Below are 19,431 nucleotides of genomic sequence, written 5' to 3'. Positions count from 1 at the left end.
TGGAAGAAGTGCCTTGTCATGTTGCCTCTTGCCCGCTATCCTGCAGCAATGGGGGAGCTGCCTGCAGAGGCTCTGCGCAGCATGGCTTGCTGATCCCTGAGCTGACACGGGGACAAGCTGGTTTTGCTTTGGATTATCACTGGCTCTGCATGCCATATTCTTCCTGCTGCTTTCATGCCGTTGCTTCTGCACCCAGCTTCCAGCTGCAGTGAACTGAGCCCGTGATCTGGGGAGACTGTATCTGGCAAGGTAGGAGCTGATCCTTTCCATTTGTTCTGCTAAAAGTAATGTTTCCAGTCCTGCCCCTTACTGGAGAGCATGCTTCAATTACTAGTATGTTCATGGTTTTATTCTGCATTGTTCTGTAGCTCTGATGAACGGTCAGTATGCTGCTCAGGGTGTAGCCTCTATTACATGGAATGAAAATGCTTGTATCCATTTTCTTTTTACCTATACACTGGAAAATCAAACTCTGGCTCCCTTTCTGCCACAGGATGGTGTGCTGGTGCTCCAGAACCTGTCTGTCTTCTCTGTTCTTGTGAAGCATCCTGTGCACGTTCTGCAGGTCATGTCACCTGCTTCTCCAGGAGACATAAAAGTAAAGAGCAGTCTGAATGTGTCTTGGGAGGAAGGGGGAGGGAGAAGAAACTCATGGAAGACAAAAATAAAGAAACTTCAATAAGCACAGAAATGGCTTTAGAGAAGTTATTTTTACCCCAGAAAATTAGGCAGGGGAAGAGCCTCTTTCCCCTGGATAGTCTCAAAAGGATATCTTTTTTCCTTCAGTCCCTTAGGGCAAGCTGTTTTGATATGGAAAGGCCTGAGGTTGCTGTTGTCCCTAGGGCTGAAGGAGAGTCAGTCTTGTTACTGTGATGTGGTGTTTTCAGCAAACCTCACTGGCATTTAATGCTTCACCTTCCCCCACCACTGCACACTTTTACTGGGGCTGTATAAGGAAAAGAGGTGATGACCAAGAAACCCTACCCTTGCTGGATTTCCCTGCAGTAGCTGAGGAGGGCAGTGGCATTTTCTTCTGATCTAGCTGGTGTTTATACACAACTGTCCCCTTTTTAGTCCACAGCAGCTGGGATGCGCCTGCCCCTCTACACATAGCCATCCATCTTCCCCAAGTTTGCTGTACCTGGGCTTCCCTCCCATGTGGACAAGAGCCTCCTAAACAGGACAGACAAGGATATCAGACCTTCTGCAGGTGATGGTTTACTTCTGAGGACTAGCCCAAACAACAAACCATGTTTTAGGCCCCCCCCCCCCCCACTATCCCTAGTTGCTAAGCTGGGAGGAGGGAAGGGCGTCCTGTAGCTTTTCCTCCTTAGCCTATCCTGCTGTGCTGCCAGTGGGTGTATAAATAGTGCCCACAGTATACTATTTTGGTGACAAGCTCTTCCCAGGATTCATCCAAAGAGTTATGTGAACAAGTGTTAAAAATAACACCAAGCCCTGCCCAAATGCTGGCGTCGTTTCAGCCAAAGTGTTGGGAATCTTCTGTAAAAAGCAGCCTTGGACCCTTGGGAGGGGGTCCAGCAGCACTCCCATGTTTTCCTCTTCTTGGTTCCCTGCTGACCACAGAGGACACTGATCCTCAGGCTCAGCAGATGTGCTGGTCACCAAAAGGATGTGAGACCTTCACTTCTAGTTTGGTTATTTGCTACTCAGCTTCCTCTGTGTGTTCTATCACCAGGTCTAATGAGAGGCACACGAAATGCCAGGAGGGGTTAACCTGAGCTTTAATCTAGCCTGCTGCCAGGTCCCTGCCAGTGGCTGCAGCTAGTTCATTCACTAAAAAGTCTTGGGCTGTAGCAATGGCCTAGTTAAGGATTCTGGTCCTGTGTTAGGTTTATCCCAAGGTCTGGTAGCTGGAGATTAGTTTAATTGTGGAAGCCTGTTGAATTAACAGCTATAGCTCTGGACATTCTTGCTATCCATAAAAACACAAAAGTTATTCCAAAATTCTGCCTTTTTCATGGTGTGGTCAGTACCTATAACTGAAAACAAGACCACACTGCAGAGATGGCTGGGGAGCCGTGCTCCTTGGGCTACATATCCAGTGCAGGATGCACCATCCCACGGAGGAGCTGGAAGCTGCAGTTTGTTTACCTCGGGCTGCATTTTGCCTGTTGTTGGTCATGTCCTATGCTAGGTACGCAGTTCAGCTTCTCTCTTGCAGCTGCAGCATCAGGTCCTGCTCTGTGCTGGGAAGGAGCCTGCTGGAAAGCAGCAGACCCCACTGAGTCCTTGCCATTGAATGTATGGAGCCTAGAGCTCACAGAAATGCTTCTTGGAGGGTGCATGCTCAAAGAAGCCCCATGTGAAGACAGAGATGCTCCCTCTTGCAGGTAGATGATATGGCTTCACTCTTGCCTGGTCATCTAATATGAGATGAAGGAGAAGTTACCCCCTGTGGGAGCTGAGCGCCCACTGCTGCTACACAGTTTTATACAGGGAGCCTTGGACACAGAAGAAGAGGAAGAGAGCCGAGATGTCTCCTGGCTGCAGACCTGGGGGGCAGTGCTTGGGCTTACCTATTTGCTCTGAGTTGAAAGCAGCAGTGTCATGGACAGGGGAGGCTATGCTCCTCTGACAGATGCTTGGGTTCAGGACCACAGAGCTAATCCCCCTCTATAGCGCCTTGGCCTTCGTGTTTGCATCCCAGATATATCTGTGCTTGTTTCTGACTTTGTAGAGGAAAGGCCAGATGCTTCTGCAATCTCTGAGTGCTTTACTTTCAGAAGGGATGGATTTATTTTAAGCTGATACAGAAAGTTGCTGTGAAAGCAGCAGGTGCGCAAAAATTGCTAAAAAGGTCATAAGCACTGTTTGGTGCTCCATGCTTCACCTCCTCTGATAAGGAATTACTAAGTCTAGCAGATGTTCCCAGGGATGGAGAGTAGGTCCTGTTAGAACATCATGACCAAGAGTTTTCTCCAGCTGTTGCACTGAGAATGAGAGCAGAGCAGCCACTCACCTCCTGGCTTTGACTGTTATATCTCACATATTCAGCCGTTGCTAGCCCTCCTCCCCATCTCACCATTTAGCTGGTCTCTTTTCCTTGCTGTTTGTTGAGAGGCACACACTGAGTTTGTGCATGGGATAGAGTGGCTTAAGTGTGTATTGAAAGCAGAGGCTTCAGAATTGTCCAGAGATGGAAATACATCATGGAGATGAAAGGCATGTTTCTGTTTTTCCAGGAGCACACTCTGGGCAATCAGCCCTTCATCAGAGGCTTCCTTCTCCTCCATTCCTCAGCTCCTTCCTGCTCCTCTCCCATGTCCAGCCGACAAAGGAGCTCTCTGACTCATCCTTGTTACTGCTTATTATTAGGCCAGAGCCAAGGATCTGTGTATCATAGCACATTACAGAGCTCCTGAGGGCTCTTTCATGGCTCTTACCACCGTGGCATGCTCTTGTTCCCCTCAGTGGAATGTGTCTGGGGTGCATGGGGACACATGACCTTGTTTGTCGTCTTTAGGCACTGCTTTGCTGGATGTTTCTCAATAGTCTTCTGTGTGGTGCCAGAGCCCCACATCACGGTTTCCAGCAGTTCCTGCAGTGCTGAGTTGTCTCTACAGGGAACCCTGTGTGCCCCAGCTCTTTCACCTGCTTCACATGAATTTGAGCCCTGTTTCAGTCTGTCTGACACAATCTAAGCTTGGTGTGTTTGTCAGGCATCTTCTGTGACCTGCTTTGACTTCGTGGCCTGCCTCATCACTGGTGCCCAGGCTTTCCCTCTGCCAGCTTTTGTTTTCTATTTTAATGAACATGGCAGGATTTCCTCCCATGCATCCCCTTTACCCCTATAGCATTTCCTTTGCTGTGGGTCTTTCTCCAACCTGAGCAGAACTGTAGCACGCAGTGGACAGGTACGTACTTCCCAGTTCTGGCTCTGTGCCTGCCTGCATACAGGATGGCTGCCCGTTGGCTGAACATGTCTTTTGGAGGAGGGGGGCCTTCCACAAGTGGCCACGCAGCATCTAGGTGCTGCAGATTAGACTCTTTGTGCTGATTAAGCATATGCTGATAAGCACATACAGCCAAAAGGTTGTTTAATCATGGGCTGACCTGACATGAGACCTCGAGTACAGCTGACTGATGATCCAGGACAGCCTGCTGTATTAGATGGGAAGAGGTAATCAAAGGGAAAGTCAGGAGGGTTCTCAGCTGTGGTTAAGGATCATCTTCAACAAGACTGAATTAGTGAGAAAAAGTCTCTTCACTCTGGTGGATGAAAAGAGGATGAAACTATTGGCTGAAAGCTGCTGCTAAGTATATTCCTTTGGGGGGGGGGGGGGGGGCAGGGGGGAGAACCAAACCAAAACTGGAATATGTTTTTAACAACCAGGTGAATTATCTACTGGATCAGCTGGCACGAGATGCTTTTCCACTCTCAGGCTGTACCTGTAGGTTTGCTCTGTCTTTCCAGGAGTGCAGGACCGTGTTTCTGTTTCTCTAGGTATTCTCCCTCACAGAATAAACTGCTCTCAGCTTCTATTCCTGTATTAGAGGCTTCCTAACTCTCTAAGTCAAGCAGAAATCATACAAGAATAAGAACTCCAGAAGCCATATAATTATATCTCCCTGACCCAGGCATAGCAGACTCATGCTATGCCATTCCTTGTATTTCTTCATCCCACCTCTCTAGAAGCTCCCAGTGATTGGGACATTATCTGCTGCATCCTGCATCTTAGCAATCCATTTGCTCTATCAGTATGTCCTGATGCCATGGCACACTGGGCTGGCCAAGGCCCGAGGACAGGCATTTTTTCCGCAGCAAAGCCAGAAAAATAGTTTCCAATTTCTGACACTAAGGGCCTGTGAAAAGTGGCAGGAATGCATGCCTCTAAATAAGTAAAGCAAAGAGCTTCTAAGACAGACAAGACCATGCAAAATATATTAGAAAACCAGCCTTACCTCCTGACTGCTGTGCTTTATTTGTGGAATAATAAACAGCTAGTTTTATCTGTTATACCTGATGTCTAGCCTAAACTTCCCTGGCTGCCCCTCAGGGACGCTTTTCCTGTTGTTGAGGATATGGAGAAGAGCTTATTCACTTGCTCTTGGTAGCAGCCTTTTATACATTTCAGAACTGCTTTCATGTACCCCCTAGTTTTCTACAGACAACTAACCTGCTTGCTTTGCAATTTACTCCTTTCTGTTTTCCCTCCCTCTCTTTGAACTCTCACCAGTTTGTCCTTATAGGACCTGTCTATGAGGCATGTGCCAGTGCTGGGTAGAGAGGAAGGATTACTCCACGTCTTGCATGCGGCATGCCTATTCATACCAGCCTTCATACTATTTGTCTGCTTCAAAGCAAAATGCCACTATTACTTAAGTTCAGCCTGTGATCTACAGTAACCACAGATCCCTTCTGAATGAGCAGGTCACGCGTGATGATTATGGGTGGGGATGTGGAAGCTGTGCTGTGTGAGGTGTCATGGTAATGATTATAATTTATGTCAGTTTGCTGTTTATGTATAGACCTCATCCCTTCAGTTAACAGTATTGGTACTGAAGATGATATAGGTGAAGACTAAAAAACAACCACTCTTTGTGAGAGCCAGCAGGTTAAATGCACAAGTGGTAGATGGGATCTCCATGACTTAGTTACAAGCCTCCACTACAGAATTTTTAGCAGAATTTTTCAATGGTTCTCCCTTAACTGTCCTGTTTCCTCTCCTCTATGCAGCTTTTCTAGGTGCCTACTGGGTTGTGGGTGCTCAGGAGCACAAGCAGTCTCTTGGGTGGTGCTGGAGTCCTATGCCTGCCAATCCTGTGCTGTAGCATTGCTGCTAGTGGGTGGTGTTTGTGTGTACCTTCACATGCTGGTTTTGGCTGGGATAGAGTTAATTTTCTTCATAGTAGCTGGTATGGGTCTATGTTTTGAATTTGTGCCGGAAACAGCGTTGGTAACACAGGGATGTTTTAGCTGTCGCTGAGCAGCGGTTACACAGAGTCAAGGCCTTTTCTGCCTCTCCCCGCCCCCCGCCCCACCATTGAGTGACTGGGGGTGCACAAGGAGCTGGGAGGAGAGGGGACACAGCTGGGACAGCTGACCCCAAATGACCAAAGGCATATCCCATACCATATGATGTCATGCTCAGCATATAGAGCCGGGGGAAGGAGAAGGAAGGGGGGGACGTGTTCAGAGCAAAGGCATTTGTCTTCCCAAGTAACCATTACGTGTGATGGAGCCCTGCTGTCCTGGAGATGGCTGAGCACCTGCCTGCCCATGGGAAGGAGTGAATGAATTCCTTGTTTTGCTTTGCTTGTGCACACAGTCTTTGCTTTACCTGTTAAACTGTCTTTATCTCAACCCATGGGTTTTCTCACTTTTACCCTTCTGATTTCCTTCTCCATCCCACCAGGGAGGAGTGAGCAAACGGCTGCGTGGTGCTGAGTTGCCAGCTGGGCTTAAACCACAACACATCAATAACCTCTTTTAATTAGCGAGTGCTTTGCAGAAGCACAAGATATCTAGACTTCACTTTATTTGCCTCTAAAATGTAGCCAGCTAGAGCAGGTAACACTGCAGACCAGCACTATGTGTCCAGTTTGGGTGGTAAAAGGAGAAACTTAGGAAAAAAAAACAAAACCAAAGAGTATACACAACCATAACTAATATCACATGTCTCTAATAAATCATCTGGCGGTTATGTGCTCCCTGGGTTTCCTTGCAAAGGTGGGAGTGTTTGAGAATAGGCTTGTGTGCTGGGGACTCACTTTGTGGTGAGCTGACAGATCTCTACTTGATTTCTGCTGTTGCCCTGAGCAGTGATGGCAAGAAGCACTTTGGCATGCGCAGAGGGAGGTTAGTGTGGGTTTTCTACATGAAATCCAGAGCAGTCTTCATACTTGCTGTTGCCTTGGAAAACCGGAATATTTATGACTCGGTACTAAAGCAGGAGGGCATGAGGGTTTTTCCATTCTTGGATGTGGCCTCTTGTGCACCCAGTAGTAATGTTTTTCTTCTCCTGTGCTTGTCCCTTCCCTGGTGCATCACTTCCATTGCAGTCTCTGTGAGCAGAGGCTTGCTTGCAGTGCAGTCACCCTCACTTTGAGTCAGACAGGCGATGCCCCTGGAGTGGGAAGAGAATGTCACTTTGGTTTACATCATGGGAACCATAAGCAGTCACCTTCCTCGAGCAGTGCTGGCTGTGTGCACAGCAATCTGTGGTTGTACTTAGTATGTAGACAGTGAACCATTTCAGGGCTGTGGATTCAGTTCAGCCCTGCAGCTTTTCAGCTGCTTAGTTGGAAATACGTAATTTTTATTTGAGGTCAGAATACAAACCAGTGAATACAGAACTGTGGCTGCCAAATTCACCAGCTCCAATATAGTACGTAATGTGGCAACCTAAGGCTTTTCTCATGGCAGTGGGGAACTATTAAGTTATGGTGAAAGTAATAGTTCAGGTAAATTGTGCTGTAGGGGAAACATTGATCTCATTTCGAAAACTAATTTTAATAGGAGTGAAGCCAATAAGACCTTAATATCCATCGTTACCATGGGCTGCTCAGAACAATTGATTACCAGATTAGAAGGTATATCTTTTTTGTTGTTGTTATAATACTCTTTCTGCTCCTTTTGCCAAGGGTTTAATTGGTGGAAGAGTTTATATTCCCACTCAGTGTATCATCAATGTTAGAGTGAGTGCTTGAAGTTGATGTTTCAGATACTGAAATCTCAGTTATGGATCAGTTATGTCCAGGCTTTGCTTTAATTCAAGGTTTTCTGTACAGCTTTATGAGCTTTGTTTATCAGATTGAAGCTGAGACTTCAAGCATGATTCAGGAGCTGCTCTGTTGTTTCTGTCCTGATTTCCCTCTGCCTAAAAGCGTTCAGCCATTTCTTTGTGCTCTTGCTTGGGCAGTACTAAGTACTAGGGCTAAAAGATGGGCACTAGGGTTATAAGATCAGTTCTCCCTTTCCTGCTGCCTTTCGAGAGATTCACATCTCCTTGTTGGCTCAGTCTCCTGTGTGTAAAATGTTGATAGCAGTACTTTCCTCTTTCCTAGAAAATCAGTACGAACATACTGGAATCCTGGGCTGGAAGAGACTGGAGACATACAGCTGGTTGTGGGCTGGGTTTGGTTTTCCAACTCAATATTTTAGAGGTATGTGGAACTCAGCCCAGCCCTGTGGGGACCCTCGCCAACACTAGTCCTATCTGGTAGTTGTGACTTTTTATGGGGCTTCTGAAAGCCTCTGTTCCTGGGCAGTGAGACATCAGCCACTAGAAATGAGAAGGATTCAACCTTGGTACAGGAAGGTGGAAATCAAGATAGTGATTGGGATGAAGGTACCACCTTGTCCACCATGATTTTTCCAAAAGTGGTTGCAGATGGTTGCAGCTACAGCAACCAGGTATCATATCCTAGTAATTTTTTTCCAGGGGATTTGCTAAGTCTATTATATTTTATGTGTTTAATAAGCTGAAATGGATCTCTCAAGTGCTTGTTCTGCCCCCCATTGAACCCATGTGGACTTCTTCCATTCATAATACCCTTTGAGAACTAAGAAGCAGTAAACAGACTAGAGGAAGATAACAGTAGGGTTGAAAGAGGAACTACTGGTCTGAAGGGAATTTGTTAGTGGAGAGTAGCCTTGAAATGGAAGCTATTCAATACATCAAATAATGCTCTGAGCATTAAAAAGTAAGATTTTTCTAGTGTTGTTTCCTAAAGACACAAAGCTAGGAAGCATGATCAGAGACAGTTCAGGGTTATTCAGCAGGAAGGGTTTAGATATCCCTAAGGAATAATACAAATGGGAGCTGGATAGTTCAAAATTGCATAGTTGCGTGCATGAGAAATGAGCAAAAAGTTCCGCTCCAGCTGGGAGCTTAGTGGGGAAAGTGAGAAAGATGGGGGAAAACCCAGGGTCTATCAATGACGAGCAGGTTAGCTGTGTCTAGTATGATGCAGCCATGGAAAAGATAAATGTCATCCAACATGACACATTGGACAAAATATCTGTAGCAGTGACAGGGTAATTTTAGCGTATTATGGCATGGTGAGACCTTGCTTGGAAGACTGTGTACATTTCCAGTTGCTCTCTGAAGGCTGTATGGAAACTGGGTCAGGTCCAGAGAAGGAATACGGGTATGATCAAAGAAATTGAGAGCCTACCTAATGAAAAGTGATTAAAGAACTCAGATGATATAACTTTAAACAGACTGGATAAACACTGACGTTAAAGCTCATTTTTGGAACATGAGTGAATAAGGGTGAGCTCTGCATGCATAAAGATAAGCTGTAAATTTAGAGAATGCTCTTAAACATCAGAGGAATGAATTTGGGGTATTAGTTCTGTTAGAAGGCAGTTAGCAAGCAACAAGAAATGTCCAATTTTGGGGAAAAAACAGTAACAACTTTCTCTTTTCAAGTCATTTTCTTATTTGGAGGTATGACTCCTGCCTTGGGATGCTAGCCCTGAAGAAATCAGTACTGCTGTTCTGGGCAGTGGGCAGGGATCACTGGGAAAGGATCATCATGGGGGGGGCTGGTGGATCCTGCTGTTGCAAACATATCTTCAACCAGCATAATCCCACAGACTCCTCTGCCTGTGTCCTCAGATCCTCTTGGAAGGCAGGCTCAGTGGGATCAGTTAGTGATCCCCTGGGGAGACGTGGGGACTGAGCGCAGGCATTGCCACTATGCTAACACGTGCTTTTATCCATCTGCTTGGATTTTTGACCCCTGATTCAAAAGTTTCCATATTTGTTGCCACCAAATAGAAAAGTTGTCGAGCACATGTTGGTAATGATCAGCCTATATTGATCTCTGTGTGAGAGAGATGTTGTTTGACCTTGAAGGGCAGGGCTTGCAGCGGTGGGCAACTATTTTGGTTTTCCTTTCTGAGGATTTTTATGAAGTTTTCAGCATCTCCTGCTTTCCTGTTGGCTTCTGTGTTCTGGTTCCCCCTTGCCTCAGTTGAGCAGGACCATATTCTTAGTTCAGTTCTGACCAACAACCCTCTCTCTGGCATCGCTGAAACAGCCTCAGTGGTGATGGCTTAGGTTGCCATGTCCTGCGGACTCGGATTTCTGCTGCAACCAATGAGTTAGCAAGGTGGGAAGGTACTGAGCTGCTCCCACCTTGCTCATGAGTGGTCCAGCACGTGGGAAAAAGGGAAGATGTCCCTCCCTCCTGTGGCCATGTGCAGATGGAGTCATGATGAGACAAAATCTGTAGCTTAGGCACGTTTATGCTGTTGCACCTGGCACCAGCAAGGCACAGATTGTCCACTGTGGCAATGAGCTTGCTGTTGCTCATACCACTTTCTGTTTGCTTGAGAGTTATGGACATACTGCAGGTAGTGAGGGCTAGGTGAAAATGGAACAGGCTGCCCAGGGAGGTTGTGGAGCCCCCTTCTCTGGAGACATTCAAAACCTCCCTGGACATGGTCCTGTGCCCCTGCTCTGGGTGTGCCTGCTCAAGCAGGGGGGGTTGGATGAGATGGTCTCCAGAGGTCCCTTCCAACCCCTGCCATTGTGTGATTCTGTGATCCTTCCGGAGGAGGTGGCAGGCAGCTCCCTGTGCTGGGTTGTAGCTGTGAGCTGTGGTGAAGAGGCAGCAGCACTGGGATTGTCTGGCTGTTTCAAGGGTGGTCAGATTGTGCACCACGCCTGGTGGTTAGGGGTGATTAAGGACCTGTTCCTGCCCAGTGATTCATGTCATAGCTACAGCCCAGGCAGCCAGCTGGGATCTGGGGCTGTGCTGTTTCCAGTTCACAGATCGCTGGAGCAGATTTGAAGCAAATAGGTGGGAGGCTTGGGCTGCTGATGGACGATTTTGCTGTACAATTGCAGTAAAACGGGGGACGTGCTGAGTTTAGCAGCCAATTCCTGCATGGTATGTGGAGGAAGGAGCCTGAGGCCAACAGAAAAATGTTTGGCTTTTTTCTGCATAGATGACCTATTTGTGACCTGGTTGTTGTCAGCAAGCATTCCAGGTACATTCATAGCTCATGTCTGGTGTCAGTGCAACACACGGGGCTCCCCTGAGGCAGCGAGCTCTGCTGCAGCCCGGCACTGGGAATGGGATGCGCCTCCTTACTGGAAGTCACGGGTGGGAGAACATGCTGTGCATTGAGTTCTCACACCCTTGGAGCAAGGGGGAAGGGGGCGAGATGGCAAAAACCCTGCCTGACACCTGGGATGCCTGTGAGTAGTGAGACTGAGGTTCCTTGATAAGCAATTTTCTCCTGCCAAGCTGTATCCCACAGCACTGCGGTGTGTGGGAAGCACCTATCCCTACCTCCTCAGGTCAAGCAGGATGGGTACCCTAGTTACTGTAGAGGCAGGCATGTTCTGGCACATCCATCTCCCTCACCTTGCTTCTCCAAGAAGCGCAGTCACCAGCCTGCATTATCCCTGCACCCTTCCTTGCATGAGACTGTAGAGTCAGCCATGCTCCCATTCTCACATCGACTCATCTCTGTGATCAAAGAGAAGTCATCTCCTAACAGACAGTCCCCAAGAAAGTGCTTTCTTCTTCCTCATTAGTGCCTGGAATCTCTTACAGGCACCCTTACATCCCTTACCTATGAAGCTTTGGGACAGCCCATCAGTTTTTACCGCTGTTGCTGAGAGGGGCGGATTCTGGGAGGGAGATGCAGCAAAGGGGTGCTTGCTGCAGAGGTGCAAGGCCAGATGAGCGTGGGGTGGGGAGAATGTGCTGAACGTGTTTTGGTGGGGAGGATACAAATGTTGGGAACAGATCTGTAAATAGGATTGTTGCTCAGGGAGCCTCTTTGCTGCATTGCTCTGTCTGATTTTTAACAAAACAGCCCCAACTCCATCTGCTCTGGTGTGTGTGTCTGCTACACAAGGCAGGCATTGCTGTCAGTGAATTGGTTAATGCCAGCGTCCTGTGGCAGGGGCAGAGATGGAGGGGAGGCAAGCACTCAGCCTGCCAGCATTTATACCTCCTGGCGTCAGCATTGGCAATGCTTGCAGAGGAGCGGGGAGGGCACCAAAATAGTTTCCATTCTCCTCTCTGCTGTGGGAACGAGTCTCCTGGGTAACAAACGCTCCTTGTTCTGCATAGAGCTCCACAGCTGAGACTCTGTGTCTCCTTCCTCGCTGCTGCTCCCCAACTGTCCCAGCTGACTGGGCCAGAGAGATCTGCTTCAGCCTGCCTTAATTAATGCTGACAATACAATGGGACTGGTCGTATGGGGGTCTGGGGGCTGCACGCTAATGGGAATACAGTAGTCTCATTTACTGCAGCTCGGGTGGAGCAGAGCCTGCCAGGAACAGCTTTCTGCTTGTTGTGATGGCCAGGCATGGAGGTACATCCCTCAGTTCCGTGTCCTTCCTGGGGCTTGTTCCTGCTATGTGAACGGGACAAGGCGGTGGATGGAGCATCCAAGGGAAAAGAAGCAGTGGGCTGGGGAGTGCGAAGCATCAGAGATGGGCCAGATGTGTCAGCCTCTCAGGAAGGACCTGCGGAGCCTAAGCTTTGGGACAGGCTGAGGGATCATTCCCAGTGTTTCAGAGGTGAGTAGCAGAGCTGCATCTGCGATGCTGGCTCCAATGCACTGCAAAAAGGCTGCATAGCCCACAGCCAGCCCAAGGCCTTTTCTCTGTTCTCGCTGGAAGGGTCTCTCTGCATCGGGAGCAGTCCTGGACTCCTGCCTCTAGAGTCCTTTATGGGAGCCACCCACCAGCCACTGGGTCAGAAATCTCATTTGAATGTTACTTGAAGAGATATTTTAAAGGTTTCTAGTGGTCCAGGATCTGAGACAATTGGCAGCAACTTCCAGTAATGAGTCTAACATTCTTTTGGCATAGCTTTTTATGTTGGCCTCTCCAAAGGCAGAAGCTTCTGCAAAGTGTTGTATTGTCCAGGCTGTTGTATTTATTTGGTTGCTGCTTTGGGTGCATCATGGAATAAAGCAGGAAGACTCAGGCATGAGATGGTTCTTAATTTCTTTGAACTGTATGTCTGTGTGAGATTTTTACCTCTTCTCTGACTTACCTGCTCCCCATGGAGCCTCAGTTTAGGAGATTGGGTTTGGTTCAAGCTCATAGGATTTGCTTTTTCCAGTGTGGACACTACACTTTCTGAACTCTGCTTAGCTCAGCACAGGGAGGTGGCTGTAGGAGCAGGGTTAGCTGGCAAAGTGCAATAACGTGAGCAGTTTCTCCAGGATGGTTGTCTCAGGGCAGCTGCTCCAGCACCAGAAACATCCTCCCTGGCATAGCCTGGAGCACAGCTGAGTTTCTCGGGTGTGTGGGCATGCCCAGAATGTGGCTGAAAACCAGAAGTAGCCACATGGCAAAGCTACCTCTGCCCTGTCAGGAACTGCACTGACTTGCCTATGGAGCAGGTTGCAGCTGCCTGTGATGAAAGGAGGTGATGGAAGAATCCTTTCACATGGTCCCAGGATGGCAAGAGAGTCTGGGCTTTGGCACGTGGTGATCCCTTGTTTCAGGAAGGAAGATCTGCCATGGATTGCTTTGCAGATATGTTGGGATTTAGCCCAGGTTACAGGCAGCACTTTAATCACAAGCTACTCACAAGCTAATTACAAGCAACTAGTTAATAGTTGCTGTGATCTTTACTTTATATCTGATTTTCTGGAGATTCCCTGTGACAGCAGGGACTTCAGCCATCCTGGCCCTGCCAGGTGTTGGTGGTATCAGGGAAAGTGCTGGTGGTTGCATCTCGCTCCAGGGTTGGCTGCATTTCAGGGATGCTGTGTAGATACTGTTGGTGAAGCTGTTTAGGACAAGGCACTACAGAAACGTAAAAGAAGCTTCAAGAAGCTTCTTGTAGTCTTCCTGATCTCTCAGTAATAAGTCCTCCCATCCTCCTCCTCCTGTGCGTTGCTTTGCAGACTAGCATTTTATTTCCAAGGGCTCTGGCTGCCGTTATCAACACAGCACTGCAGTTCCTTTTGCTTTCATTTGCAAAGCTATAGAAAAGAGCAGGCAGCTTGCAACTACACAGCATTTGAAGCCCAAGCTCATCACAGAATAAGATGCTGCAGCTCTATTTTATGGCATAAGCTTTAGTCTTTTTATTTCTCCTTGTGCTACCTTCCCGATTTCCCAGTTCCTGTAAGAATCAATCCTCCATTTTCCAGCTCAATTTACCTCCCCTCCTCTCCTTCTCCGCTCCCTCCCATCCCCTGCCCTGCCCGAGGTTCCACAGGGAGGGATTGCAAGCCGGAGCGGCAGTGCTGTGGGCACGCTTGCTCCTTCGCACGCAGCAACGTCACAGCAGCAGCAGCATCGGAGATGTGATTGCGCAGACCCTCTGCATTGCCAGGGATGCAGCTGTGAAAAAAATAAATTTTTTTTAAAATTTACTCTGTGTTTCCCGCAGCATCCTGGTGAGAGAGCACGGAGCCAGCTAGAATCCGAGTGCTCAGCGGTGCCGGAGCAGAACGTGTTGAGTGAGAGGAGACAGGGAACAGAGGATCTGTGGAAAGGTGAGACGGAGGAATGATCGGGTGGGCATTAGCTGTACTGACGATTTTCAGGCCACTCATTGTCCTGCAAAGTGACTGTTTTGTTTGTGTAGAGATTGCCAGCTACCCAATGAAGCTTAAAAGATTTTAGGATTGCTTTGTCTTTTCAGAGGCTGCATTGCTTTGGAGCTGCTGTGATTATAATGGATGTAAGCGAGGAGGCTGGTGTGACTGAGCAGAATGCGTGTTTGTCTATTGTAGCTGTGAAATAGCAGTTGTTGTCTCCGGGGCTGGCTGTGCAGAGGCGAGCTGTGCTTAGCCCCGACAATGCTGTCGCACAGCTCTCCATTGTGCCTGCCATGACAGCCAAACCCACACAGATTGTTTTGGTCCCGCCAGCTACCATGCTTTCTGTGCATCCCTGGCAGTGATGCTGCTGTGCAGCTCAAAAGCCGTTTTGACAGACAGCGCTCCCATGAAAAGCCAGAAACAAAGGACGCAGACAGAGGAAAGGCTGCTGTCAGTGCGGCTTTTGGCTTTTCTTCTTTTTTTTTTTTTTTCCCCTAAATACTGGTAAATTAATTGCTCAAAAGGCATTAGGATAAAATATTGTGGCAGGTGAAACCCTGCTTTTCTGCTAAGAGATACATGAGCTCTGTGCAGGCGGGATCCTTTGTGTTGCCCAGGGTGTGTCTGTGCTGGCTGTGTAAATGGATGCTTTCTCCCTGCCTCTTTTCACAGATAGGATGAGAAAGGTTATCTAGGTGGGAGGAATTACAATTTTTAATTACTGAAATGAGGGGTCCAGGCTGGGTACCATTTACTAGAGCTTAATTACATGGTCTTGTTATAGCCAAATCCCTCTTTTTCCTCCCCATCTTCCTTCTTCCCTCCCCCACCCTCTGCACAAATCCGTCCATCAAATTGCCTCTGCAAACGCAAAGGGAGAAGGGTTTGAACAAAGAGAAGGGTATATGTGGGATGGGAGTATACATGCTGGAGAGGCAATGTTCAGGATGACAGTCAGTGAGAACAACAAAGCAAAGGTATAAAAGAATGAGATTTTAAGTGTGTGTGGTACAGTGATGTGGCTGTAGGGGAATATACACATAGGAATGTAGTAACAAAAGGGGATAAGTAAATAGCAGGTGCATTGGGCTTATGGAAGATGCTGAGCATGTGGGGTTGCAATTGCAGGTGTTTTGAGGCAATGTGGTGTTAGTGGGAGTTAACATTAGCATTGCCTGTTGAGGAATAGACCATACAGGGACTGGATTGATGGGTGTTGTAAAGGTGTGTGGAGTTTGGGGGAAGTAGAGATCTGCTTTTTTACCTTTAGACACCTACAGCCTTGTGAACTGGTATTGTTAAAGAATGAGCTTGGCAGGTCTAACCTATTCACAAAAGCTTTCTGCAGTTTTCCAGTGACCCAAGAATAACTCATATAAAGGATCTTTAGGCCTGTCAGGAGCAACAGGATGGTAGGAAAAATGTAGATTTAATGGTAAATGTTTGGCAGAGCTGTAGAGGAACCATGAAGTGGAAGAGGCAGGTGTGAGGGGCATTGCAGAGCAGGGTGTGGGTCAGAGACCAGTGGTAGAGGGCACAGGGGAAGAAATTCAGGGGTGACATTGTCAGGGAATTTAAATGTGTCATTTGTACTGTCATTCTCTAGCCTCTCGCTGTGTTTCCCAAGATGGTCAGTGCTGTATGCAGCCCCAAGGGGTTTGTGGAGGTGGGAACGATCCTCAGCACAGCCTTTTTCTACAGCAGTTTTCTGAAGGAACCATTTTGCTGCTACAGGTTCTTAGCTGGTTGCTCTCTCTGCATCCTTATGGAGTGACAAGGCTCTCTGGCCCTTACACTTGGTGAAGGAGATAAACCCAAAATTTCAGTGCAGGGTGCCAGGTGGGAAGGAAAAGGCTTCCAGCAAAACCACAGAGCAGAGTGCATTCTGCTCGCAGCTCTGTGATAATGTCCTGGAAGCACCATAGGGCTTCCTGAACTGCAGCTCCTTCTCATCCCTACCTTGCCCTGGGACCTGGGAACCCTCTGCAGATCTCTGTCCCATTCAGCCCCATGGGAGCAGGGTATGCTCTTGTAGGTGTGTACCACACTGCTGCAGAACAGATTCCTGCAGAAGCTTTGGCGGGGGGTGGGGGGGTGGGGCGCGGTAACAACAGCACGTGCGTGTTTGTAGGTGCATCATGGGCCAGAGGACCGGATGTGCAACTGAACATATCTATACACGATACATGTACTTGTATTGGGATGTAGAAGAAAAATTGTGTATAGTTTGCATGTACAATGATTGCCTAAAGGAATAAAAAGAAGGTGATACAGCCTCCTTCACTGTGTGGGATGGGAATGCTCCCCAGGACATACAGGCTGTGCCTACCTAGTAGTTGCCACTCTTATAAGAACATCTGTTAAGAGGCGAGAGTGCACAGATAATCTCTGCCTTGAGATGCTTAAAAGATGGGCAAGAGCTTCTGGCGACTGGAGCTGACTGAAATGATTCACAGAAAGGAGATAAAATTGCTGCTGTGTGTCTTCCTTGCTGCATCAATGCAGAATGCTGGAGATAAATTGCAGCTGGATCTCTGGATCCAAGGGACCTGGACCAACATTGCAGAAAGTGCATGTGGCCCAGGAGAATATGCCGTGGACTCAAGAACAGCCTGCCCATGGCTCCGTGTCTGAGGCAGTGATTGCAAACAAAAAAATATGAGTTCTCTGTCCCAGAGATCCTAATTTTTTTCCAGTGTGATGCTCCTGGTGAGTCAAGATCTCACTCTGGTATTATTCCTGATAGCCAGACAGTAGCCAACTTCTTGCATCCCCATTTTATTTATTTCCCAGTCTTATTCTTTTACAATGTTTCTGAAAGCCTTATGTAGTACTAAGGGCAGGTTGATAAATCTAATTTGGGTCATTTTCCTTCCTCTTTCAGAACAGGTACAGACTTCACCTTTATTATTTGTCAGCCACACAGCTTCCCCTCCTTCCTCTCTTTCCTCATGGGTATTTTTATCAAAAGCCCTGTTGCTGGCTGCAACTACTCTTTCACTGGTCTGGGATCAAGACTATCTTGTCCCTCTGACTTGAGTGCGTCCAACTTCTTGAATATGATTCCACTTCAAAAGCTCATTTCCTTTTCTGCACCCTCTTTCCTCTGTACCACCCAACTGGTCATCACCGCAGCTTCAATATTCTTGGCAAAACAGCACCAAAGATGCTGTTTTACTTGCCTCTAATATCCTTCTTGGTGTGGTTAGTCATTCAGGTTGGTCTTCCAATTTCCTCACTTTGCTTGGTGATTCCAGGTGTTATTTTTTTACTCTTGATGTACATTCAAAGTCTTTTCTGCAGTATTTCTCCAAGCTCTTTGTTCTTGTTGCTTTTATAACTGTTTTCCATGATAGGCCAGAGATCTGCTTTTTAAAAATTAAAAAGTTTTCATTACAGATCTGTTTGCTTTTTACCCTTCTGCTTAATATAAACTGGGTCTGCTTGAGATATTCAGATTCAAGCCACTTCTATATCATAGACACTGGGTGATAACTCGTCTCAGTAGGCACGGTTCTGATGGTTGAACCCAAGAAAAGCATACCAAAACTGAACAATGTGGAGATCGCTGCAACTGGTTGACAAGTGAAGGATTGGAAGCAGAGGTGCCTCCCTGTCAGCTCTGGAATCACAGGACAGTACTGGACAAGAAGATTTTGTCCCTGTCTTTGTGGAAGCCATTGAAATCCAACTGGTAGAGGGAAAACTCACTTCACAGAGTTACAGAACAGTAGGGGTTGGAAGGGACGTCTGGAGGTCATCTCGTCCAACCCCCCTGCTTGAGCAGGCACACCCAGAGCAGGGGCACAGGAAGGCATCCAGGTGGGGTCTGAATGTCTCCAGAGAAAGGGGCTCCAGAACCTCTCTAGGCAGCCTGCAACTTGTCTGCTACCTGTGCTGCTTTATGGGAGGAGTCCTGATGTGGATAAAGGGCTTCTGAGTGTGCAGTCAATAAGGCCAAAAGAGCCAGAAGCCCACCCCATTCCAGAGCTATGTGAAAGGCTACAGGATAAGACTTCAAGGAGCTGAAGGAGCTTGGCTGGCAGGGGGTGAAATCCATAGCAGTGATTAATGACATCTGTGTTGGTAACTAGCCTTAGCAGTGATTTGTCATGTTATCTGCTGAGCAGGTTTCCTGCATGTCCTAGCACTCATCTGAAAGTTGGTTACTTGTCAAAGAAAGAGCAACAAGCTGTCAAAATGGCTCTGGGCCCTGATTCTGCTCCAGTTTTCTCTTCTGATGAAAATTTTTTTAATGTTCATTTTCTGAAAGAAGTGGGTCAAAGTAAGGACATACCTGTTAAGATGAGCACAAGAGCAGGCACATCTGCAAACTCTTCCTCTCCCGAACATAGTTGTGTTGCAGCCTCAGGGTCATGCAGACAGTGTTTTTTTCTTTCTGGGCAAGGCTGCTGGTAGTCATATCAGCAGATAGTGGAGTGGAGGACGACTGCAGCTGTTAACTCTTGTAAATGGGAGGAAGGCAGGAGGCAGAGCTGTAATGTAGGTGAGTGGCCATAATGCAGTTGATGGCAGCTTCTGGCTCAGGCTCACCCTCTGAGTTTGCTGGGAGAGAGATTATGTGTTGGTATTTGTGCGGTGCTGAGGGTGTGGGGCTGGCAGTACCTTTGAGTGATAAATAATAAATATTTGAGTGATGGCAACAATGCTTTGTACTGACACTTGGCAAGTGATGGGAAACCGGCACAACCGCCAAACTTGCTCTCTCCTCTAGTGCAAGATGTTCCCTGGAAGCAGACACTGAGTGCCACTGCCCTGTTGTGCTTTTTAGGCCAGTGGCACAGATATCTGAGAGTGATGAGAGCTACCAGTTCCTTCGGGCAAGAGGAGGTTTTCTCCTCTGGGGGCTACAGGGGGAAAAAAAAACAGAGCCTGTAGGGAAGACCTTGGCAAATATACAGCAG

The 19,431-nt window shown here is 47.6% G+C and overlaps 1 protein-coding gene across 3 annotated transcripts in view; it reads left to right on the top strand.

Annotated features, from left to right (window-relative positions):
• RUSC2 (RUN and SH3 domain containing 2) overlaps positions 1–19,431 on the top strand; it is a 53,765-nt gene that overhangs the window by 2,723 nt on the left and 31,611 nt on the right. For 2 of the 3 annotated variants that reach the window (XM_075078927.1, XM_075078925.1), the window contains exon 2: positions 14,353–14,458. The gene's annotated coding sequence lies outside the window, so the exon portion shown is untranslated. Of the gene's footprint in view, positions 1–12,044; positions 12,519–14,352; positions 14,459–19,431 lie in introns of those variants that run through there. The other variant, XM_075078926.1, reaches the window with a different exon arrangement.

Source organism: Phalacrocorax aristotelis, chromosome Z, assembly GCF_949628215.1.
Source record: "Phalacrocorax aristotelis chromosome Z, bGulAri2.1, whole genome shotgun sequence".
Taxonomy (NCBI): Eukaryota; Metazoa; Chordata; class Aves; order Suliformes; family Phalacrocoracidae; genus Phalacrocorax; species Phalacrocorax aristotelis.
The sequence above is the reverse complement of the archived record's forward strand: the minus strand, read 5'-3'. Positions and strand labels throughout refer to the sequence as shown.